General features: G+C 42.7%; 1 protein-coding gene across 1 annotated transcript in view; it reads right to left on the bottom strand.

Moving 5' to 3' along the window:
- Nucleotides 1–216: 216 nt before the first annotated feature.
- The window catches only part of CXXC4 (CXXC finger protein 4), a 117,362-nt gene continuing 92,623 nt past the window's right edge, over nt 217–24,955 (bottom strand). The window contains exons 2-4 of the transcript XR_010071146.1: nt 12,798–13,079; nt 366–412; nt 217–233 (exon numbers count right to left, since the gene is read on the bottom strand). The gene's annotated coding sequence lies outside the window, so the exon portion shown is untranslated. The remainder of the gene's footprint in view (nt 234–365; nt 413–12,797; nt 13,080–24,955) is intronic.

Genomic DNA, 24,955 nt, shown 5'->3' with positions numbered 1-24,955 from the left:
AAAACATAGCAACCTTAAAGGTGAAGTGCACCCCTGATAACTGAAATTCTCCAAGCAGTCATTGCCATTTACTCACAATTTCGGACAACGCAAAAACATAAAAGCTGCTGCTGCCAGAATTGTTGCATATTACCACCATTCATCAAAGCATTGTCTTTGTGGTCAGTGTCTTTTCTTCCCCACTTTATATTATTTTCATATTCTTTTATCACCAACTTGGAGTCTGCAAGAATCTGCACAATAACAAACCAGTGAGTTTATGCGGCAAAGGACTGCAGTATGGACAAGAGAAAGATTTCAAGTACTGTGCTTCCAGGAGGCTTGTTTAAACCATAACAAAATAATTAAAAATTGCTTGACCATACCTTTTTAATTGGCTCCCCGATAGAAGGGTTAATAGGAGTTCTAATACCTGTGTAAAAAAAGACAGATAAAGAAAACAGTGTAATGTAAAATAATTCAGATTGTCTCTGTGTAAATGAGGCAATAAATGCCTGCAACACGAAGCTCAGTCTGACTTCACAGCAGGGCCTGGTGCTTAATTGAAAGTCCTAACTAGACCCATTTATCAAAGAAATCACTCAGAGGGAAATTTAATTATCACAATTAATCTATATTTTTTTAGAAAGTCTCAGCAGAGCACACTGAAAATTTCTTTGGGAAGAATTTTACAATGTTATCACCAAAAAAGTAAAGCCCCAAACTTCTCCCCCCTCAGAGGAAAAAAAAGGCAGGCAGGCACAGGGCACGTTGTGCGAGGAGCTCCTTGTAATGCCACTTAGGCACAGCCGTGAGTAACGAGCACTGTCACAGCAGGAGCTCAAATGGAAATATTTCTTCCTAAGTCACAAAATTGCTCCCTTTGCAAGCTGGAGAGAACACCTGGCTTTTTTGAGAGAGCTGCCCCACCACATGCCCATGGACTCCACATCCTTGCCATGGTTTTTCTTGGCTCTGCAGGACTCCTGGCACCCCTCAGTGCCCTGTCGGCTGCTGCTCACAGTTTGTCTCAGTGCATGCACAGAAAAGCCCAGGGGCACAACCTGTCCTCTACTCAGTAACTAGCATGAGATGCTTTTGTCAAGTAAGGAACCAGTGGCGCATTTTGTTTTAAGCACTTACATCAAGAGGAAAGGTCTTCGGTAGAGTTGCCTGTGCTTGCACCAGCGTTGAGTTTGCTCCAGTTAGCAAAGGGCCATTCTGAAACCAGGGTATTTCCCCTGAGTAACTGGCGATATTCAACTCTGAGCTGGCTTTGCCTTGGCAGTTGTACGAGTTGGGAAGGAAGGTAGCTCCAACTGTGTTTCTACGCAGCTTCTCATATTTGGCTTTTCCCCAGGAGATTTTCCTTTGCTTGCTTTTTAAAGACAAGGTAACTTTTAACAGTCTAGTTAAATTTCCTTTCTTATTTTGAAAAACAGACCCGTCTTTTTTATGTGGAGAGTTCTACCTCTACTTCCATGCCTCCAATGTAAGCCTGGGGTGCTGCAGAAGGCTACTTGTGGAGCACTTGTGGAGCAGATAACAAGTAGAGTTACATCTATGTGCACCACATGGCACTTGACATGCCTATGTGAAGATGAAAAGAAAGCCCCGAAAAAGTATGCAAGTCTGTGCCATGATAAAAATCCTCTTCAGTCAATCAGCGAGCGGATAGCCAGTAGGTTTTCAGGGCTTCTGGACATTAGCGTGCAGCAAATGATAGGCAGCAGCCTGCTCCTTTGCTTTGAGAGCATGGAGCTCTAGCACTTGCATTGGATGTGGCAAGGATGCAAGGAACTGGCATACTCTCTCACTAGCTTCAATGAAGGGCGGCAGCAGGCAGTTGAAAGGACAGGGAAAGTGGGGCCAGAGATTTTCTTTCACTTTGTGTGGCTTGCGCAGCCCCACACCTACTCATGTTTCCCCAGGCTTAAATGGAGTCCTTAAGACATACTAAAGTAGCATAATTTTCCCTTCCATTTTTCAGAGCCAGAGAACATTAGAAATTATGACCCATGTTAACATCTTTGTGCATGCCCTTTTTCCCTCTTCTTCAGTGGGAAAAGTTGCAGCTTCGTCTTCTGATGTCGCTGAAGTTGTTGACTGCCTGTTTTTTCTGTGCTTCCTACATTATTCAGGTTATACTAATCACCAGAGGGGAAGGAAACAACTCCAGAGCAGATTGAATTACCGTTTAATTGGGCATCCTGTGAAATAAACATTGTTACTTGGATAAGATTAAAATGTGAGTCACAAGTCTGGTGAGTTTTCAAGTGTTGGCGAATGCGGTGAGGGAATCAGGCAAGAATAGCGAGGAGAGAGCAGCTAGTAGCGGTGCTCAGCAGAACGGCAACAGTTGGACACAGCTACTTTTTTTCACTAGGATCAGACTAAAGCTCCAGCGGACAGAACTGGGCAAATCAACTGACAGTTCTGTATTTAAGAAGAATTACATTTTCAAACAGATTTCTGTTTATATTCATTTGCCTGTACTGAACCTATCTGTGAATGTCCTCTGGCAATATACTGCTGTCCAGCTCAGCTAAATTCTTAGATGTTAAAGATGAGTACTTAGAAGTGCCGCTGAAAAGGTCTTCACTAACAGGTTTGGCATCTTCAATGCACTCTCCATTTATGTTTGTTACTTTGCAATACTTCTGGTGAGTAGACTTGCTGGAAGAAACAAGTTGCAGACACAGAAATGAAAACTACATTGTAGAATATTCATTAAAATATGAATCTCAAATGTTAGTCGTGACCATTCACATGAGACTCACTTGGTTTACCTGCAGAGACCTGATGCTGCGTTTAGGGACAGAGGTCTTCATTCAGCCATGTAACAAGCATCACGTCAAGCTCCTACTTCATAAGCTTACCTAAGTTCAGCTGTCCCTGAACTGCTTTCTCCTTTGCCTCCTTCCTGAGGCAAAGGAGAGGCTGGCTGTGGTGGAAGATTTTGCGATGGAGCCAGCTGTCTGGCAGAAATTGGCCTGGCACCAGATCAGCTGTCTATTCTGCATTGCACCTGAATAGCGACTGATGGAAGCCATTGCTGGCTGCTGTCTCCCAGTGGTGGCTGCACACCAGCCACCTGGGAATGAATGGCTCCCCAGCCTATGACAGTTCCCCGAGCTCTCTGGTCCTCAGGATATTTATTGTGGTTTGGAAATTGCAAAGGTTGTTGGTTTGCTGTTTACCACCAGGTGGCCTAACTATTCCACCGATCATGAGGAACCAAGACTCCATTAGAGAGCAGCAGCTGGAACTTTTTAAGCTTTACATATTTTTCTTCCCAAGCCTCCACCTCCCCTCTTTCCTCCTCATTCAGTTGATTAAAAGCGATCAGGGCTGCTCCGATTTCTCAATTCAATCCTCTTCTCTAAGCAACTGAGCAAGCTTGTGCTTCCAGCGGTTCAGACGTAGCTTTAGAGACTAAACTCAACTGTCTCTATTTACCTCTTAGTCCAAACGAACTCTTGCCATAACAAGACAGGTAACTTGGACTTTTCCTTGTGCTTCAGTAACTGGAGACTGATTCTGTTGTTTGTTGTCTCTGATATGTCTCCAGCAGCTGGCTTTGTGACCACCCAGGAGTTCTGCGCCGGCCACATAAGCTGGATTTAGAGCTGCCTTGTGTCCCCAGAGCATTGCAGAGCAGATTCCGTGGGCTGGAGGATCAGACTCAGTGGATGGGTTTTGATTTTTAAAACCATAGACAGCTTGGGACATCGGCACTCCCTCACTCAGTAGTTTCGGGGTAGCCATTTGGGAGCTGGCAGAGCTAAGAGCTCCTTGGGTTTCAAGAGAAGCTGCCGTTACGGCTCACTCCATTGAATGTCCTCCCGTTATGGACTACTTCCCAGCTTGGACTGAAGAGAGCTAGACTTACTGATCTATAAATGGGAAGGAAGATACTCTCAGATGTTCATCTCAGGGTTTTCTTGATGAGAAGGGTGGGGAAAGCTCTAGCTGGTGTCACAGCAGTATGAACTAAGAATAACTACATCGATGCCAATGGTGTTACATTGAAATGCAGGTATTGTGAAGCCACTGAATGACTTCTTAGGAGTAGGATGCATGATTTTAGAAGACGATGAGTTATTTCATGTGCGACAACACTGATGGCTTAGTTTTGATTTTTCTACCATTTACATAATGCCTGAAAGCTTTCAGACGGTACTTTCAAAACAAATCTCAGTAACTAAAGTGATTAACTAAGATTATTTGGTTAAAACACCCATGATTCATTTGTTTACCCGTCTTTGTAATTATGCGTTTCAGTTTCGATGTGAGCGGGGACAAGGTACAATGAAGGCAGGAAGGAACATCACATCAGAGCCCAGCAACAGAAGCCTCTTCCCAAGATCAGTTCCGATCAGCTCTGAAACTGGTGCCTGACAATCCAAAATCAAAGGTATGCAGTTTCTGAATGCCCCCTATCATAACACAACTGCAGCACAAGGGATAACGCCATCGGGCAGATTTTCCTAAAGGATGTGGTGATTGAACTTTTAAAAATACCAGTCATTTGGAGAAAATTTCAGAAGTCTTTAAATTACTTTGGTAAATGGATTAGTTATAAATAATAAATATCTGGAAATCGGTAGAGACTTTCGGTTGCATCACAAAAATGTCATGAAGTGATACTGGATATTTCAGCTACTTTAACCTAGCCTTGGGCACAGAAGAGTCCAATTCTGATCATTTGCAGGATAAGTAATCAAATCCAGAGTAACGAGGCTTTAGCCAAGGTGTTACTCTGGATTTACACCTCTGCAGATAGAATCTGATGCTATCTCCTAGTCTATGCATCCTCTGAGAATAGAATTAATTTTGAATTCTCGTATCATCTGCTTGCTTGTGCACTTATTTGCTAACTGTCTGACTGAGTGAGCTATTCTGGGTCAGTATGATTTAGGCATCCTTTATTACACAGTTTCCAATTCAGTACATTTTTTAATCAAGACTAAATTGAAGTCAGGTTCCAGGTACACATAAATATAATATATATTTAGTGAATACATTGCAAATCCCCAAGTCTAATTTTGAATGTAACTATAATAAAACAAAAAAAATATGAAGGTTCCTTTATTTTATAGAGGAGTGTTAAAATATTGCCATTTCTTAAAGGCAAGTTAAGACCTATTTTCATATTTTTAAAATCACATTAGCTAAAAGCTTGTTAAGGAATAAATAGTCCAGAGGATAATTGAGACTTAGCTGGCTTAGGCATTAATGAATCAAAATCAGATGCCAGATCATTAATTAATTCTACAAATTATAATGTTGCCATTACTGGCAAATACTATGAGAACTAATACCAAGGAGCAAATTAAACTGCATAGTTTTCCTCCTTACTACATATCTTTTGCCAAAAATAAAAATGCAGTAGTTATTTTTGGCTGATTACATACAGCATCTATATTTTGCAAACCTTTGGATGATTCTTAATTTTTAAAAACATTTCAATTTCTTTAACATGCTATTTATAGAATGTGCCTATCATAGACTATTAGGATATTTCCATCAGTGCTGTAACCCACGGAAAGTAAAATGTAGTGAAAGTGACAGAAAAGTCAATTCAACATTTCCGAAGCCTCACAAAAATTCACACCCCTTCAAATCAGCCTCTTTGGCAAAAGACAGAATAATAGACGGGTCTTGCAATGTGGCCTGAAGTGCGACCATCTCAGTCCCTGTCAGACCAATGCAGAAAATTAATTAGAAGGGAAGCGAGAGAGGCAAAAGAGAAGGTCAGCTGGACATTTCTAGCCACCATTTCTCATCCCACAACAAGAAAGAAACTTCAATATGTTTAGAAGGTGGCGATCTTTAAAAACTGAGTGGAGAACCAGTCTGGGGAATGGGCTGTGACAGGATACCACTGAGGCCAGAACCTTATGAGGAGTTAAAGACTCAACAGTGATGAGGTGATTTAATGTGAGATGATAAAACATCAGTCTAGTCAGAATAAAACTTCAGGGCCAAAATGACAGAGTTTTTGTACCTTTCTCTGAAAACTCACAGTATTTGAACTCTTTGTCTGATGTGGTATATTTTTTCCTCTTTTCCCATCATGTGACAGTTGCCAAAATTATCTAGGATCTAGAAGGCGCAGGTTCTTCTACAGCATATCTAAAATGCTTTAATTAAGCCCGGAGACCAATCAAAAGCCAATGCACTGCAGCACTAGTATAATAGTTTGCTCACTTAAGCATCACTAAGTAAGTGGCTAGATGCAATCTCCTCTACATGAGATTAAGTTATCCTGAAGGATCCAGCAAATACTGTCAAGTCTGATGCCCGTAAGAGCAAGCTGTGGAAGATTGTCCCATTTTTTCCTCCATATTGAGTGCTATTTTCGTTCCATTTCCTTCCTCTTTTTAACTGAAAAAAAAAAAAAAAAAGAAAAAGAGAGAAGTCTGGATGGATCTCTCTCTTTTTTCTTTTTTTTTTTCTAGGAATAACACTCAGACATTCTGAAATAAAAATATTCTTGCAGTTTCCCAAAACCAAACACGGCTCAGTTTCCAGTAGGAATCAGAGACTCATGAATCTTGTTACCATGAGCTACGTTTCAGCTGAAGAACAATGAGATGTCACCTTATTTCAGCCCTCAGTATCTGTCCACCATCAATGGCAGACAAATCTTTGCCAAAACAAATACATAATGTAGATCACAGAGTGCTAGCACCATGCCAACAGTCTTTTTTGATGGCTTCATATATATGCTGAGTAGATGAATTCTTGGCGATTTGTTACCCTTTGGGATCTCTGAACTACCTAAAGGTGCTGACCTTTGCCATGCAATAAAAATGAAACCGGCAATAGGCAATGCTGTAGATAATAACGCATTCTAATATATCTACATTATCTACCCCTATACTGAATTCATGGCCCTTTTCCATGTCTGGAGATGACAGATAATACCAAAGCTGGTTTATTGCAGCTTTTGGCCTTCTGCCAAAATTACAGCATCTAAAAATAGACCAGTAATTACAGTCTGCCTCCAAAGTCGCTGTCTTGAACACAAGTCCAGAAAGCAGCTAACAGCAGCCAACAGTGGGTGCCGGGGAAGCATGAGAACAGGACACTCATGTAGGGATACTCCCTCCAAGGACTTTTCCAGCCTGCAACTATTTGCAGCTCACCAACTTCTTGAGATATTTAATAGTCCTTGAAGAATTTTTCTTGTATGAATTTGTCTGGTCATTCTTTTTCTTAACTCTATATTGAGTAAGAAATATAGCCAGTATGGGTCACTCTTCTAGTTTTAGTCTCTGATCAGGCTACCCTGCTAGCTTGGTGGAAAGATGACTTTTTTTGTAATGACTCAGAGGTGGAAAGGACTGTCTTTACACGGTTGGATGGTCAAGTTTGTGGTGAAATAGCTGCTGTAATTCTGCTGGGATTTCATATTATCATTAATGATTTGCTAGGGCACTTGAAGCCTGCAATTCTATCCCTTAAAAGGATTTAAAATCTAAACACATTAAAAAAACTCTACATTCGCTCTGCGTGGCTTACGTTCCTATTTTCTGACACTACAGCCCTAATTCTTTTGACACTCTGAAGTCTGCCACTGTTAGAAATTATTAATGCCACCATCATCAAGGAAAGCTACAAGCCCAAACCAGGAACTTTTACAATTGTAGTGTGAAAGCAGGGAGTATTCAGCCGCCATAGAAGCACCTTCTGCATGACACTGTCTTGCTCTTTAGCTTTTGTTTTCATCTTTTTTCATCCATGGAAGTTAATTAATTACAGTAATTAACAATTACACCAAATCTATGCAGGTGAATAGAAACTTTGTTTCAGATGGACTCTGCCACATAATGAGGGACAGTTGATAGTGACTTTTTCCATTTCGAAGGGAGTCTAATGGTAGATCATGGTTATGGCAGTTTGGTGAGAAGGACACAAACCAATCTGCCATCCATGCAAGTCAGATGTCTGGTGACAAATAACTAACACTAACTAGCAAGTGACACTAAAATAGATGCATATTTTTTGTCCATTTGTTACTGTGTTACGAGCTTTCAGCCAATTTATTGAGATCATTTGTACAGAATTGATTTTTGTCTATGGTTTTATTGGATAGGGAAACACTCATTGATGCTTATACATGATGGTCCTATCACACAGTGCTGTAGAATCCACAGCCACCCAAAGATTAGATACCTTGGAAAAAGCATTAGATGGGGTACGATTTTTATAAAAATAGTTATGGCTAATATAATGTCCCAGACAGACTCACTTATTTCCATATACATGTGCCTTTTTTGTCTTGGATTGTGTCACCTTGGCCACTCTTAACCACTGAATGAAAGCAACCATATGCCAATTGAATTAAGTCGCTATAATAAAGATAACTGTAGTGATGTAAAGGGAAAAACTTTCTGTGCGGCCTTGCTGCCACCTGGCCCTGAAGCTGTATCTCCTGTCTTAGAGAGGTTGCAGTCTGCAATGCTGGTGAATTTGCCAGAGACCTAGCACTGTAGCTGCTCCTGGTTTTATGCCCAAATGCCCTTAATCCAGTTCCTACTGTTTCCTGTTTAAATTACATGTTCATTGGCACACACCTTCAATGAGCTAGCACGCGCTCTTCCTGCTTCACTGCCATTTACACTGAGGGATGTCACAGAAAAAGAAAGAGAAAGGCAGCAAATTATACTCAAAGAGCTTTTTAGATTAACAATTTGTGAAATATTATAAATCATAGTAGAATCAAGGTGGGGTTTTTTTTGATTATGAATGTGATTATTTTGTTTATGAAGCCAACCTAAAAAGTGTGACACAACAGGGGAAATTCTGCCTTTAGGAAAGTTAATGGGAAACAATTCAGCAGTTGTAATAGGGGCAGGTTTTTTCTGACTGTGTATTGTCCTGCTCCCATCCTTCCTCCTCTGTCTCCTCTCCAGCACACACACGGTAGACAAAGAACAGTGCCCCCGTTATTTCAGCTGTCATTTCAAAGGAAGAAGACTGACTTAATTCCCTATCACCAGGTCACTTAATTTCTTGGCATTCATAAAGGATAACAATTTTTATTGTTCAATTTAATTAGACATCATCTAGAATAAAATAATTTGAATTTCCTCATAACACGATCTATCTCTTGCATAGAGGATAAAAGCTTATTTCAATGGGAAATCATGGCTTAAGTCACATCTGGAAAAACCCTAGCACCTCAAGTCACTGAAATAAAACTTCTTTGTGTAGTCAAATGCAAAACCTGTTCTGATTTCTGTAAGAACTGAGACTGATATTAAGTGTTTTTTTAGCTATGTTAGTTTATGGAAAAGAGGTTAAGCTTGTAGCTAAAGAGTGTAAAGAGGGCCTGGGAAAATTGAAAAATAGATTATGTTAATTGATTGTGGCTAAAGATGAAAGCTGTCTTTAGGATCTACTGTTTCTTTAGGTTGCTGCAGAACCTTATAGCTTCAACAGACATTGTAACCACCGTACAGCAAAAATGTACGTTCTGCCATTTTAAAAATCATTTCTGGGAAGGCATGGGGTGGGGGGAATATCTGACCTCTTTACAGAAATGGAGCAGACTGACAGCTTGCTGGTGCAGAAGGATGCCAACCTCAGCAGCAGTGTGTTTTTTTCTTAAGAAAACACAGAAACCTCCTGAAGAGGTTGAACTTGAAGTTCAACATCTAGCAATTTGGAAGAGGAAGGATTTTTTTAGCCCTTGTCTGGGAAAAAATCTGCTGGTCATATGACTTTTCCTGTGGGTATGTGTGCGAAGACTAAGAGGACTAAAAGAGACAAGGAGGTAGAACAGAAAGCCACTGAAAGAGAATGCTTTTTTACTTCAATAAGTCTACAAAACCAGTAATTGCTGGTGGGGACTCAAAACTGCATGTCCAGTCAAGAGATGCAATGATTCTCAGTAGCAAAAGCTATTGAGAATTTCTACTTTCTCAGTAGAAAAAAGCTACTGAGAAAAGTAGCTTTTTCTCAAAAGCTCTTTTGCAGCAATCAACATGTATTAATGTTTCCACAGGTGGATCTGATGGATGAAGTCTACCCAGCTTTCTCCCTTGTTGAAGGCCAGCATTTTGCCCAATGAATATGCTGAAGTGGTATCAGCATAATGCTTTTTAATTTTATTCTTTAAAACATCCTATTAAACCAGCAAAACTAATCTGATCCAACTCCAGCATAGAGCATGCTTGTTCTGGTACAAAGCATCTTCTGGGGGTTAGTGTGTGTTGTTTGTAAAGAGGCTTAAGGTGTACAGAGAAGAGCCACTGGAACCAGGGCATGAACTTCTCTCCAGGTATTATGTCTGTGTAGATGCTGTAATTATGGCCCGGTTTCCCAAGATACTAGACTGAAGACACCTAGGACCAGCAGGGTGTGGAGCCGTTCCTCTTTCCTTTTTCTTCCCTTTTTTTCCCTTCCTGTCTCCTTTCAGTAACCTGTGCAGATGTGCCTCCTCTAAAGCCAGGAGGCCACTCCTTCACTAGGTATTGCTGGTGCGATAACTGGAGCTGGCAAAATACACTGACACTGGTTCCATCTCTCTGTTCCTTTCCCCTCAAAATTGTTACCTTCCAAATTGCTTGCCCGTCCTATTACTTGATAAAGCCTTCAGGAAGTCGCTGCATTTGAAAATGCTCTGTTAGACCTGGTTTACTCAAACCCTGTGTATAAGTTGCTAGTATATGTTTAGATCTGCAGTGACTTCATGCAACTCAAAATAGATCCACTGAAGTTAGTGGAGCTGCTCCAATTCACCCCAACTGTAGGTCTGATCCATCTTTTCTCATTTGGTTCTCTAACCAGCCCCTTTTTCTTGTTCCAACTTCTTTTCTCATCTACATTTACCAGTCTAGTATTTTGAATTTTTACGCGGTCTGGTTTCATTTACTGTTAAAAATCCTTCTCCGGTATCAGGCGCATCATTTTCTAAGCCTCCATCATGCCAAGAGAGTTAGTAAAACATCAGTTTTTCACTTCAGTTCCCAACCCATATGTTTTCAAGTAGCACTAGGGAAGCATTTTTTAAAGGACAGACTCCAGAGATGTCTTCTAATATCATCAGCAATGATAATCAAAAGCTGCTTCTGTGGAAGCCTACGGGATTATCAGTCTCTCAAAAGGAAATTCAGCAGCTTTTCTTGCAGTAACATTTATTCTCCACCCTTCCACCTCAAGCTATCGTTCACCTCGAGGTGGTGACACCCTGGACAACTCCATTTCCATATGCACTTCCTATTTAAGTGTCAGGAGGGACCCTTAATCCAGGGTCAGAACCCCTCCTGGCTTTCTAAGGGAAATGTAACTCAAATGCTAATAACAGTTCATCATAGTTCACAGATGGTGTAAGTTATGCCTCATTTACAGTTGCAAAACACCTCTGAGAAAGTTTTGCTTTTTTTTCTTTTCAAATTTAAACGTAATTTCAGCTAGTCATGACGTCAGTGTTTGGACTTAAACTCCTCCTCCACAAAGGAATGCATGGCTAATTTCAAGCTGTTTTGGCTAATTCTGGTCGGGCTCAGAGGTAATACAGCCTGTTCCTGTCCTGTGACTGGCAGTGCGCTGGATGTTTATAAATATCCACATAATGATCATCATTATTAAATCAAATTAAATTATATCATCATCAGCAGCAGCAGCATTAAAAGCAAACTTTCTTGCTAGTGACCTCTTTGACAAGGAGAGTAACATAGAGCAAAAAGGGGCAGGGATGGTCCTGTTAAAAAGTTCAACCAAATACTCTCCAGAATTGCTTTATCATTAGCAATCTCATTATTTTTCACTCTTTGCCATTCCTCACTGTTTCTCTTCGTCTCCCTCCAAATTTGTCCCATCAAAACGTTCTATTTCCTTTTCTTATTCCTCTTCTTCAATTCCTCAGATAACATCTTCAGGACTCACTGCCCCCAATCCTTCCCTGTGGGGTGGGAGCACTTTGGCATCACCCGGGCCATCAGGACGTACCTGGCTGTGGAGCCCAGCTGAGCCCCGCTGACTCCTGGAAGAGGATGATGGGTCCTTTCCCGCAAATCTAGAGCCTGTCATTGCCTGCACTGGCTTGTGCCTGCCTCAGCTTGTGCCTAACTCTTGTCAGGTAAACTCCTGAGCGTAATTTATTGTCAATGGAAAAAATTCAAGTCCATTGAGTTTCTGTAGGGCTGAGAATATAAGCCCTTGCTTGGCCATGCAGGCAGCAATATAGTGAAAAGTAACAGCAACCAACCTCAGTAACCCCCCCAGCCAGCCTTGCTCTATTTTCTACCCCTCTACTTTCAGAAGAGGGGGTTGTGGTTGTCTTCAGCACCCCCAAAGAGGCTGGGAGAAGCCAGGGAGCGGGCTGGGGCTGGGGGCCGCGCAGGGCTGTGACCGGGTGAGAGGCGCAGAAGCAGCTAAAGGCAGGCAGAGGGGATCTGACCGCAGCCCAGACTGTGACAAGAGGAATTGAAATGTAAATTCTGCACCCTGGCAATAAATTTCACAGCAGCCTAATTTTCCTAGGAATGATGCCTTGGGCAGAGCCTGTGTGGCCCAGAAAGGAGCGGGTTTTAAATTTTCTAGAATTCCCTAATCCGCTTTATCAGCCGCTTCTCCCTAAACTGCTGCTGCTCCCTGAGAGATTTAAAGCCGCAGTGGCTTCTTCAAGGCCTCTTCCTGATTATTATGTTTATTCTCATCCAGTCAAGACAGAGAAACATTAGCATGTGATTTACAGCATGGGACCAATCGCAGATACCAGCACTCAATATTTGAAATTCAAGCAGTATCTACTTGCAGCAAACTGGCCAGGATCAATCTAGAGATAAAAAGGAGGGCCCTACCTTTTAGCAGGCAGTAGAGATTCATCGTCGAGGTCTGTCAGTCTTAGCCTGTCAAGCAAGATGCTCTGCATTGCTCCCAGGAACCAATGCATGCAATGGCACTCACACAGTATTAATACATGCCCCTGTGCTGGGTTTAATTCCTTTCTTTCCTTCTTTCTTTCTTTTTTTTTTTTCTTCTTGCAATCATCCGCTTTTCCACTCATGTTTCAAGTCTTTGTATCTATCTGTCAAGCAGGCAGCGGATTCAGGACAGGTTTTCATGCCAAAGCATTCTTTTACCTAATGAAAACAAGTGAATAAAACATAAGAGAAGTACCTTTAAATTAAAAATAGGGACAAAAAACCCGAAGAAAACCTGTATGTGAAGGAAAACATTTTTTTTTTCGTAGAAAAATGCCTATTGAATGGATGAATCTCTATTTATTTCTTGTAATTTAAGTATGCACTTATAATTACACCCTAATTAAATAAGGAAAAAGGACCATGTGTAGCAGAAGAGAAATATATGCATATGTGAAGAGTCAAGACAATCCAGAAAAACTTCTGATGGCATGACATATTCATGCAGAGTAGTCACTTTTCAAAACTAAAATTTTCTCCCAAAGGCCCCCAGTTTGTATTATTAATGACATTTTTCTTAGCCTGCATTACCATTTCCATCTGAGGGGAAAAAAGACAAAAACTTTTCTCAAGTTTGAAAGGACAAAGTGTTCTCAGAGCCACAAATATCAAATACTTTTGCACAAGGCTTTGAATGCATTTCGTCTGCCTGGTTTCGTAAATGGATAGAGTGAGTGGTGCTCCTGGCCTGAGACCCTGTGCTAGGGGACTCAGAGACAACGTACAGCCAAGTGGCAAACCTGGCAGGGGAAAAAAGGCATGGAAAAGGCACTTCATTATGGTACAACGCAACAGCAGCCCCACACGATGGGGCCCCTTCCAGCCTCCAGGACACCAGTCCCATTTCACAGTAGCTTTGGTGAAGCGAGTACATTTGGACCCTGATTTAATTTATGGGTAACACTGACTGCTAGGAGCTAATTTAAGTCTATGCTGAAGAGTTGTGAGGAGCCGGGCCATTAGAGTAGTTTCAATCTGTTTCTCCAGGTTTCTGCTGGCTGCATGGAGCCTTGGATGCCATATCCTAAACGTCTGCCACTGACTAGCTGTCCCTCTTCTCTGTTTAACACGAATATCCTGTAATTGGAGTGTCAAGCTTCTTGCTGCCACCACTGAGGAGGAGGATACGGAGGAGGAACCAGAAGAAATCCGTCTTTGCCGTAATGAATGCATGCAGTTCAGACCAGATTGGGCTGTTCAGATGTTTTATTCCTCCTTTTCATCTCCTTTGTGGAGGCTCAAGCAGTACCAGAACACAGAGATCTCCTTTTAGGGCTTCAAACCCATCAAAGATCCACCGGGTCCACTGTGCGGGGAGACAGACAGGGAAGCTTTTTTGATGCCTCTTTGTAATCTCTATGCTGCTGGTGCTTTTTTGCATATCTTGTCGGCTGTCGGTGTGGGGGCACCTGTCAGAGTCTCCCCCTGGGAGATGGGGGTCGGGGAGCCAGTTCAGGCTGCCGTGCTACTTTGGTGAGGCAGGGCACCCACCGGTTCACTCGGAAGGGGTGACAAATAACTGATTTTACTGCAGTCTCTGGTGGCTAATTGTACAAGGCGGCACAAACTTAGATGCAGTGCCCCTGCAATGAGGCAGGGAAAGCACAAGCAGGCATTTGCTGTGATGCTGTTAACTCATTTACAAGAGCTGTTTTTAGGGGCCTGGGAGTAACTGCCACCGGCTGTACTCCATATGGCCTCTGGCATTTCCCTGCTGTTTCACGGCTATAGATGAGACCTGTGGTACCCAAAGGCCCTGGGCTTTATGGCCCCCAGACTGCTGCTAGCAACAGTTGGGGTCCCTAAAGGAGCAATAAGGGACCCTTAGTGCAGAAAAAGCCCTAGTTGCAGCTATCTACGTTAGCTGTCCAAAGAGAGGAGTGCAAGGTCTCTCGGCTGGGTCGGAGCACCACAGTAATGCATCTGTCCCACTGCCACTACCCCGGTATCACTTTGGTGATCCACAAGGCTACACTGCGCTGAGCTGATACTCCCCTGGCCTGTCTTGGTGTCGTGTGTGCCCACCTGCTCTGTTTGTTTTGTTTGCTTGCCATCTTGATGGATGGAAATCAAAGCTTTCCTTGTCACCTTACTCCATTCACCTTAATCTGAAAAGGTCCCTGTAACTACAGCTGTCTGTGCCTTCGCAAGCCAGCCTTACAGCTCTTCCAACGGCGAATGCCATCTACTCACTGACTAGCAACAGGTGATTTTAATATTGTTTTGTTGCCTTCCTTAGAAAGATCTGAAAGTGAATAAATCACACACGTGTCCCACTGCTAAAGCTATCGATCAGATGTGTAAAGATTGGACACTTGCAGAGATGTGGAGAAATCTGCATCTGTTTTCTAGGATTTAACTTTCTTTTTTTCTTGAATGCAAGATTTACAATTCTTATCTGGGAACCCATTTTAGTATCTAGTATTGCTGGAGTAAAAATTAATACTTGGAATGACCATCAAGTTAATGTTGACCTGTTTCCCGCAGTTGTTCTGATCAGGCCTTTAAAAATCGGTTAACATTCTCTCATCACTGGTTATATGGAATTTCCTACACCTATTTAAATAAATCTAACTTTTACAAACAAAAAGCAAACTCAAGAATAGACCATAATTACCTTGGAGAGATATTCCAGACCTAGCTGAAAAAATACAGGAGTCATTTGTAGTCAGAAATACAAGTTAAGATCAGAATGTTTGATTTTTTTTTTAATACATAGCTAAATAAGATTTCCTGCAGGCTTGAACAAATCATCACTAAATCCACATTTCAATAGAGAACAGGCAAACTGGACTGGATAACTCTTATGCAGTCTGGAGTATTTTACATCTCCTATTCATCTATTCACTTTTTCACAATGTTGCCCAGAAAATGTTAGAATTCATGCATTGGGGTCCAAAAATAGCTTAGGAAAGAGTACTAGATAAAAAAGTACTTCCCTGGAAAGCAAGATTTAAAAAATATATTCCGTAAAAATTATTCTTTGTAGATGCTCCAGAACATATTAAGCTGGTGGTGTCTAGGTTAAAAATAAACCATTGAAAGAGAGCTTTTATTTGCAACTTGGAGGAGGACTAGCTGTCTTTTTGCATTTAGCTAGTGCCAGTGTGCATAAATTATATTGTGTATCACTTAATTGCCAAAGGTTTGTATTTAATCACGTTGCTGTTCCTAAGGTAAGGAATTCCTTAAGTAATGGCCTAAGTGAAGGTGTCTTTCTGGTTTCTGCAGGTAACTGAATTGAAATAGATGTCACAGGTATTCCTGACCACAGCAAACCTCAGAAAATAGCCATCAATAGCCTTGGCCTTGTACAGCTGACCCTATTTGACCTATGATTACCTCTCCAAAATTCACACAGATTGTATTGGCAACCAGCATGAAGTATGAGCCCAGCCTGCCCAGAAGACTAATAACTTAACCATGAAGATTGACTTCTCATGCCGTGTTACTCGAGTCTGCCTTGGAGGTAAGAACAAGCAGTAATTTCCATGGGGAGTCAGAAAATGAAATGCATGCCAAATTGCCTATCACCATGCTGGTTGTAAGATGGTAGCAGCACCGAAAGTTTTTGTGTTGACTTGACATCTTCATCCACAGGGAATAACAATGCTACACAGGTGATGAAAGGCACCCGAGTCCTTTCCTGAAATGACAAAGGACTGGAGAGCACTGTGGTGCCTTCTCGCGTTTACCTTGAGCTTTGCTCTATGCCTCCACTCTTCCTACCTCACGAGCATCCAGACTGCCTGTGCCACTGAAGGAGTGGGTTGTATTGAGCCAGCACTGTGATCCACACATCTGTGCCAGTGGGCAGGAGTTGTACCAATAGCCTTCTCAAGAGAAGTCAGGGCACACGCATGATAATAACGACCATTTATTTCTATACTTATTTGTAAGATTCCCTTTACTGAAGTCCAACCACAGCTTCTTCCTTCCTCATGTGCTCTTTCTCTCTCTCTCAACCCCTCTGCTTTTCGTTATTCAAAACTCCTACAGATGACCGCAGAGGAAACACAAGGTGCTTCCAGGATCTGCTGGGTGAATGGTGAACCCTAAGCAAACGCACTGTTTATTCGGAAATATTTCAGGCTGTTTTCAGAAGCCAAGAGAATGCTGATTTCTGATCGTGCTTGAATTCTCAGCAGTAACTTTCCATTTCAATGGCTAGTGAAAGAAATCTGTTTTGGGAATTGCCTTTCCTTATTTGTGTAAAAATCCTTTTATGCCATTAAGACGCTGTGCAAAGAGAAACAAGATCTAGGGGCTTGTCGAGGCACAGTTTTCACTACCCAGTAGAGTTAGTCTCATTAAAATGGACCTCGTCTCCTCGCTGCTCCTGCACATACTGTCAGTTTATCACAGATCATCTGACATCTCTAAAATGGAAAGCATGACGTAAAGCAGGAAAAAGAGCTTGAGATTGAAAAAAAACCCGGAACAAAAATTACAAAGACTTTGGAGAAACGTCTCACAGGAAAAGATGCCTGTATACAAACTTGTCAAGTCTTCAGGGTGCCAATGTGCCAGCCACAGGGAACAATAAGCGATTAGGGCTGTACAGTGTTCTCTGCTCTCACCCAGCTCTGCAAGGAGCGGTACAGACTCCTGGAGCTCGGGGGGATGTGGCTGGTGGGGGCTGTCTGCCCGCCCTCCTGCCCAGACCCCGCGCCAACACAAGGCAGGCCAGTTTGGAGCTTTCTGGCAGTTCTCAAAGGCAGCAGACCTGAATGTTGGTTTGCCCTTCAGTTTCTGGTTGGGAGCTAAGAAAAAGAAGAAGCTCCTAGATGAAAGAAGACAAAAACACCCTCTGAGACCTCCTCCAGGTCAATGAGGAGTGCAAATCCTGCTCTCCGCCTGACAAAAGGCAACAATGGGAAAATTACCAGGAGACACTGAAAAACCCCCAGGACACGGAGCAGGGTGGCTGCAGGAAGCACAGGGGGTGAGGGCAGCTGAGGGGAACCACCATGCCTGCCAGGGAAGTAAAATCCCCTTTGCCCTTCACACGGGCTGGGGCGCGACAGCTCCCAGCAGAGACCTGCCACCACCTTTTCTCCCAAAGCTGGAGGGCAAAGCCTCAACAGAGGATGCTGCAGCACTCAAGTGGGCCCGGCAAGGGGAGTCCTGGGTTGGTGAGCGAGGATGGCCACGCACTGCAGGGAGCTGCTGTCCTCCGAGGTGGCCTCCCTCCCTTCCCAAGGGTGGAAGTGCCCCCAGAGGGACCTTGCTGTGGGAAACGTGAATTCTCCTGTTGGTTTCTGTGTGATGGCAGTAAATTCTTTTATCGCTTCTTAAGCTGAATTTTCCACGGTCAGTTTTCCTAGGAGACTATTTTTGCATGCATTTCCTCGTCGCCTGGACAAGACCAAGACAAATTTGAATCCAGACCATTGCAATAACTCAACTCCACACAACAAGCCTGGTTCAGTAGCGATGGGGAAAACAAACAGTCCGGGGATTGATGGGAAGAGAGATTTAAATGGTGAAGTAGAGTATCTTACACTGGCTGGGGATTCCGTGTGTTTTCAACATAAACTGTCAGAGACTGGAAGGCAGGTGGGGGGAAATGAAGGCAATAGCAGGAAAAAAGGCTGTGGGACAAAGCAGTCCCTTTGTATAGGTATATATATACGTGTATATGAATGTATGTTGACTATTTCGATTAAAACCTCCTCTTATCCAATATGTAAAATGTACAAGTGTTTAACTTGAATCCAACATTTTACCCCCGACAGTCCCTCTGCTCCCCCAGGTATGTTTGACCCAGGCAGTCCAACTGGAAAAACAAACAAGAAAACAAGAAAACCAAGCCCAAATCAGCAACAGCAGTACAGAAACAGAAAGGCTTTCTTCTAAAGCGACATTCGAGGGCCGTCTAATTGAATGCATGGGGGTGTGGTGTATGTGCTTCCCCAGGGGATTTGCCTCATCACCCCCACAGCAGCCTTTGACACGAGGAAAGCAGTTTTCCGGCAGGAGCAGTCTCCCCATCAGCAGCTGTTTGCTGCCTTCACCAACGAAGCATCTAAACAGGGAGCTAAGGTGGATCTTAAAGAGAGAAAAATAGCTACAGTTGGAGAATGAACGCTGAACTAACAAAATCCACAGGCAAAACCCCACAGGGAGGTGTCGATTTTGCTGCATTTCCTGTGCCATCCAGGTGACATCGGTTAACACGTTAAAATGGCTAATGCATCATTAAAGGAAAATGGGATCGAAATGAAGGATGCTGGATGCGGGAGGCGAGCCCTTTAAATTCCCAGCTGTAAATGCCAGGTTTGTGAATGAGCCGCTGCCGCCAGGTACTTTGGAAGAAAAACCTAGCTAATAATTGGAGAAAATGGCATGGCACAAAACTCTCTGAGCACTTGTCCTGGAGACTGTGTGTCCATTAGAGGAAATCAGAAAGTCAAAACAGACACTGTGTAATTTCTCTGTACTTGCATTAACCATATCCCTAACACTCGCAGTGTGGTTCACTTTAGTATAATAAAGCATTTTATTCCACCCCATCATAGCTAAGTGTCCTCATCAGATGGAGTATCACAGTGGCTAGAATTCACTTTTCCATTAAGGAGATCGTGCATCTTGCTAAGACATTAGTCTATAGCTACATCAATGTTTTGATTATTTTTAAGAGGGCATAACTTGCTGATAAACATCCCCCTCCCAGCCCCAGAGGAACTTTTAATTTAGTGAAAACCAAAAAATCTTTTCATTTCTACTATTTGGCAACTTCCTTGGTAAAATATTTTGTCTAAATTGCAATCTGTTAATCCAGTTGTTTCACTACACTGCAAATCATTCCGTTCTAGGCACCAGAACTGTTTTCCTTGTGATGTTTTATTGCATTAACTCTTTGGAGCCACTAAAATCAACAGAGCTGGCAAAGTATGGGGCTCTGCTTTTTTGACCTGAAGCAACTACCTGAAGGTCGGGCAAAGAAAAGTCTGAACTGGACTCTTCCCAGAGGTGCAGCATGGTAGAAGATGCAAGTTGGCACGCAGGAAATTCGGATTAGATATTAGCAATTTTTTTTTCATACAAAGGGCAGTGGAAACACTGGAGCAGGAGCCAACAGAGGCTGTGGTCTCCACCCTCAGTAATATTATAACCCCATCTGGACAAGGCTCTGCACAACCTGATTTAATTGGCGCTGCTTCGTGGAGGGGTTGCCCTACATGACCCCTGAGGTCCCTCCCAGCTCAAATTATTCTGCGATTCTGTGATCAGCACAGAGAACAAGAGAAATGGGAAAGCAACGTAGGCAATTTTACAAGCTCTTCATATTCACCATACACCAGAACCAGCCGAGACAAAATTGGATCCCCAAATTTTCTACATTGATAACCTCTGCCTAAGTGCGTACTGATGCCTGGGAGCCACACCAGCCACTGGGAGAGCAACCAGGTAAGAGCAGCTGTCTCCGCATTTGGGATCTGGGAGGGCTGAGGGGTTTTTAAGCATTTGTTGTATACGTGGGCATTACCACGTGCCCTGTGGAACATCGTATGTGATGTCTTTCCAGGGTGGCGCTGAGGGCTCTCTGGCTCAAAAGTCCTGAGGTTAGTGTCACAGAGCCAAATTGTGCTTTCAGGTCTGCCTCAACCACTCTGAGGTTTGACTGGATTGGTATAGCCGAGACCACAATTAATAATGGAGATTTCCGCAGTTCATTTAACTGTTAGAAAATTCTGCTTGCCTTTTAATCCTTGAAGTCATTTTAACTCCTTGATGACATATTTATATATTGGTCTGGCTTTTTTATATATATCTGTGAAAACATTAAAACAATATACAGATGCCTGTTAATGTTAGAATATAACACCAATGATAAGCAAGAGCTTCTCTGAGGCCACCTTAAGCCCTGCTGGAAGTTAAATGCCAGGTTGTTATTGTGGCGTGTTTACTCTCACTTCTAGCTGCATTTTACTGTTTGGCTTCCTAAATCTCAGCAGGGAAAGGACAGCTTAGCTCCCTTGAAGACCATGCTGCTCTGAAATGATGACTGTTGCTGTGGGGGAAGGGGTTGTGCTCTATGCAGCATGATTTGTAGGACCCTCTATAAATCATTTACCAGCATGCCCTCACTGCAAGCCACAGGCTTACAATTTGTGGAGCTTTAAGAAATGTAAGCAATAACAACACGCAAAGGACAAAAAACCACAAAAACTAAAAACCAAAACAATACAAATGAAGAGACGGACATCTTTAAAACTCTTGCCTGGGAAACCAAAAGCTTTTATTTGAGTCATAAGGACAAGCACTGAAAGCATTTTAATGGGTGGGCACCTTACTGCGCCACCACCACGTGTTGTACAAATAGCTGCTTCGTGGCTTCAGAGGCAGACGGGGAGGGGGGCTTGGCCAGCCCTGTGAGAGCAGTGCGGCTGTGACCCTCATGTCTGCCTCTTGAAGTCCTTAATAAATCACCCTGCCATGCTCATAAAGCGGAGTTGAGCAGCAAAGCAAAGGCCTGAGCATGCAAACCTGATTGGAAAATCAAGGGATTTTAAAAGGGGAGGGCAACACCTTCCATTTCTGTCACAGAGCAACGCCCCTGCATGGTTGTGGTCAACACCAGAGCAACCGCTGGGGACTTAGCATGGAGGCATTACATTTTTCTTACTGCTGGAGGAGCTTCCTGGCATCATTCTTATGCCAAATGGAAGTGCTGATACAGATTTTAAGTGATAATTAATGTCAGTCAGCATCATTATAAATAGAAACCCTGTCTCAAAAAATATTTCTCTTTTGACGATGTACTTGGTGATACAGTGATCCTCCTTCCATTGTCAGGTGCTTCACTTAGTACCGTACAGCACGGTGATTAAAAAATAAGCACTCCACAATATCAGTAAGGATTTCATTAAATGGATGAAGAACTGAGGTATTTCTGAGTGGGATTCAAACAGAGATGTTTCCACTGCATGTCAGAAGTGACCAAGATGTTGAAAATATTTTCCACCCAAGACCCTTCATGAAATCTAAAAGATGTAACAGGTAGCAACGGGTCTGTCACAAGGATGGGGCCAACAGCACCAAAGACACTGATGGAGCTGAGGAGTTCATCTTTTTCCCATTTTATAGCCTGAAGGAGACAGGCCCGGGGGATTCATTTTACGATCTTCCATGGACCACAGTCCCTTCCCAGGGCAAATGTTCTGTGGAGTTGGAACAGGAGGCATTAGATCAGCATCTTATGTTAGGTGCTAGCCATCTCTCTAAAAGTCCCCCAGAGAAACTGTAAATCATGTGGAAGATGGTGTAACATTTGGTAAGGTAGGCTCACTCAAACAAATTGCATCTAAATACAGGCAGGTGTAAAGGGTAGGGATGCAGAGTGGAAGCCACTCCTGGAAACGGGCAGCAGGGTAATCCCACAATAACAGCAAAGGGTTGAAGGTCATAGTGGAGAAGCAACTGAACACAGGCTGCCAGGGCAAAGGCGCACTAAAAAGAGGTAAAGTAATCCCTGTATACAAGGAGGGGAATGTGAGGAGATTCAGGCACGGGCTTTTTAGGTTGTATATAGTCCAGATGAGGCCAGTTCCTGACAACACTTGGCTCCATAGTTCATCTTTTTTAATAAGGGTGAGGCAAAACTGGCAACTGCACACATAAAAAAAGCCACAGCAAGTGCCACAAAAATGGTTTAAGAGCTGAAGAAAGTGCTTTAGAGTGATAAACATAGAAAACACAATCTGTTTAGCTTACCAAAAAGAAGACTGAGAGGTGGCTTGATTACAATGTACTATTACCTTCCTGAAACAGTGAGAACTGTGAAGTTCTTTAACACGGGAGATAACAAGAACCAGTAGCTGGAAGCTTGAGACAGACAAAGCTGAGATCGTAGGAATGCATTTTTAAGAAGAAGGGTGAAAAGCTCTGAACAACGTATCAGTGGAAGTAATGAATCCTCCACCTCTTAGCATCTTCTGATCAGGATATACATACAACATCACCAAGCAGAAGTCGTGTTTTTGTGAAACATGCATTTCCATCTCCCTCATTTTCATGAAAGTCATCCTTTAGCATTTCTAATGGCTGAGACTCTATGTGGCAGTAAAGAGAAGGGAAAAACAGAAAGGCCCAGAAATTATTCCCCAGAATATTTTTAAATACCCAGTAATTATAGCAAATTTTAAATAATTGAAGAAAGTAGTTTGCACAAAACCTCTGATCCATGTTCTTTAAAAGAAACTCCTGGCTCACAAGCTTCTTTCTTTCTGTTCCTTGCAGAAATGTTGGCAGAAACACACCAGCATTTAACAGGTTTTTCCCAGTGCTACAGCTATTGATGGCAAAGACTGAGAGATCGGAAATGCCCCAGGAAGTCTGGCAACAGGCAGTGACAGCAGACTTGCAAACCAAGAGCAGCCTAGCTACAAGCATGGGTGATAAGCTGCTCTAATCACCACTCATACAGACCTTAGTCCAGGTAAGACTCAAGGGAATGTTTTCTTCTGCATTTATGTCAGCATTAATGCTACAAATTTTGTTTTCCCTTGTTCAAGATGTCCAAGATACAGAAACTGATCCTGCCTGTGGGATACAGGATTCTCTTTTCAAGAAATAATATCTAGAGATTGATCAAAGGCATCAAAAGTCAGTGGATTAAATGGGAACTGTGGATGCTAACTCATATAAACTTGTTTCCATTTGAGTGCCTGCTACTGATTTTGAAATGCCTAAATTAAAGACACTAGAGACTGAAAACGTTGCCTAACTTCCCCTAGCTGTGCTTGATCTCCATGTCCCAGAGGAGTAAAGAAAGCAATAAAAACTAATACCGGTCAGGAACTGCAACATGCCCCTAGTGACAATGCACAGGGAGAAAGCAAAGCTGAGTAGGAAGCGGTTCCCCCAACCCACCGTAACAATGTCCCTATGCAAGAACATGTTTTGCACCATATTCAGAGCGATTATGGAATTTATTCCAAAGGTATAGCAGGAGCCACAGAGCAGTGGGTGGGAAACAAAGAGGAGAGACAAATTATAATGTAAACAGCTAGGGAAGAAACTGAGAAAAGTGCTGGAGCAGCAAACTAATGCTTAGGGACACCCTGACTTGGGTTCTGCAGTAGGGGATGAACATTTGGGACTGAGGCATTTGAACTTCCTACTCCAATTCCTGCAGCCAGCCTGAGTTTGCTGACACAAATAAGGACTGACTGTGCCCACGTGAATGTAAATTGATTTCTCATTGCAGCATGAATCCCTCCCTCCCTCCCTCCCTGCAAGAGGAGGCACAGCAGCTGAAGTCACCTTTACAAGTCATGCTGACATGGGAGAAAGAGGCTTATGAGATAATGAGCAAATATTTTTTAATTAGGTGATGAACTGAGGATTTCTGTTTTCTGATCCAGATCCTGTCTGGCAGAAGAGAAAGGAGAAGGAGGAGGTAGCATGGGGATGGGCTAGTAGAGCACCACGGCAAACGGGATTTCCACCAAACTGCTTTACTCCTGCTACGAGCCCTGGTCTCCCGCAGCTGGGTCTCCTTCTTGCTCTGGTGTGCACAATTTTTGTTTTCCCCTGTCTCCTGCAATGAGTGTTCACATACAAATCCCATAGGCGCAACTTTGGAGGCCTCCTAGTTTCCAAAGGAGAAGTAAGCCAGGTCAACCATGAATTCACTCTCTACGTGCCAGGAGCTGTTTTCTGACTGGTTTTCTTTTACTGTTAGCCTCTTTCAACCCTCTAATATCATTGGTGCTTTAGTAAAGTGCCTCGAATCTGCAAGCAACATCATTTGCTCGACTATCAGCATTCCCCATCAATAATGAAACTAAAAAACATAGTTTAATAGACAACAAGGCTAGAGCAGCTGGCAGTGCCGCACAAATCTGGCACTCTTGCTGCTGAGTTTATTAGACATTTTATAGTCCTGGGAACTAAAGATAATGGATCCAGTTCCCATATGCTGCATCAACAAGAGCTGGGACTCCGTCATGCCATTGATCTATGAGGCAGCAGTGAATACGGCCCAGACACAAATACTAAAATGAATCAATCCTAAGCTGTTAAAG

The sequence above is a fragment of the Chroicocephalus ridibundus genome, chromosome 5, assembly GCF_963924245.1.
Source record: "Chroicocephalus ridibundus chromosome 5, bChrRid1.1, whole genome shotgun sequence".
In the NCBI taxonomy this organism is placed as follows: domain Eukaryota; kingdom Metazoa; phylum Chordata; class Aves; order Charadriiformes; family Laridae; genus Chroicocephalus; species Chroicocephalus ridibundus.
Note: the sequence above shows the minus strand (reverse complement) of the source record. Positions and strands in the feature narration are given on the sequence as shown.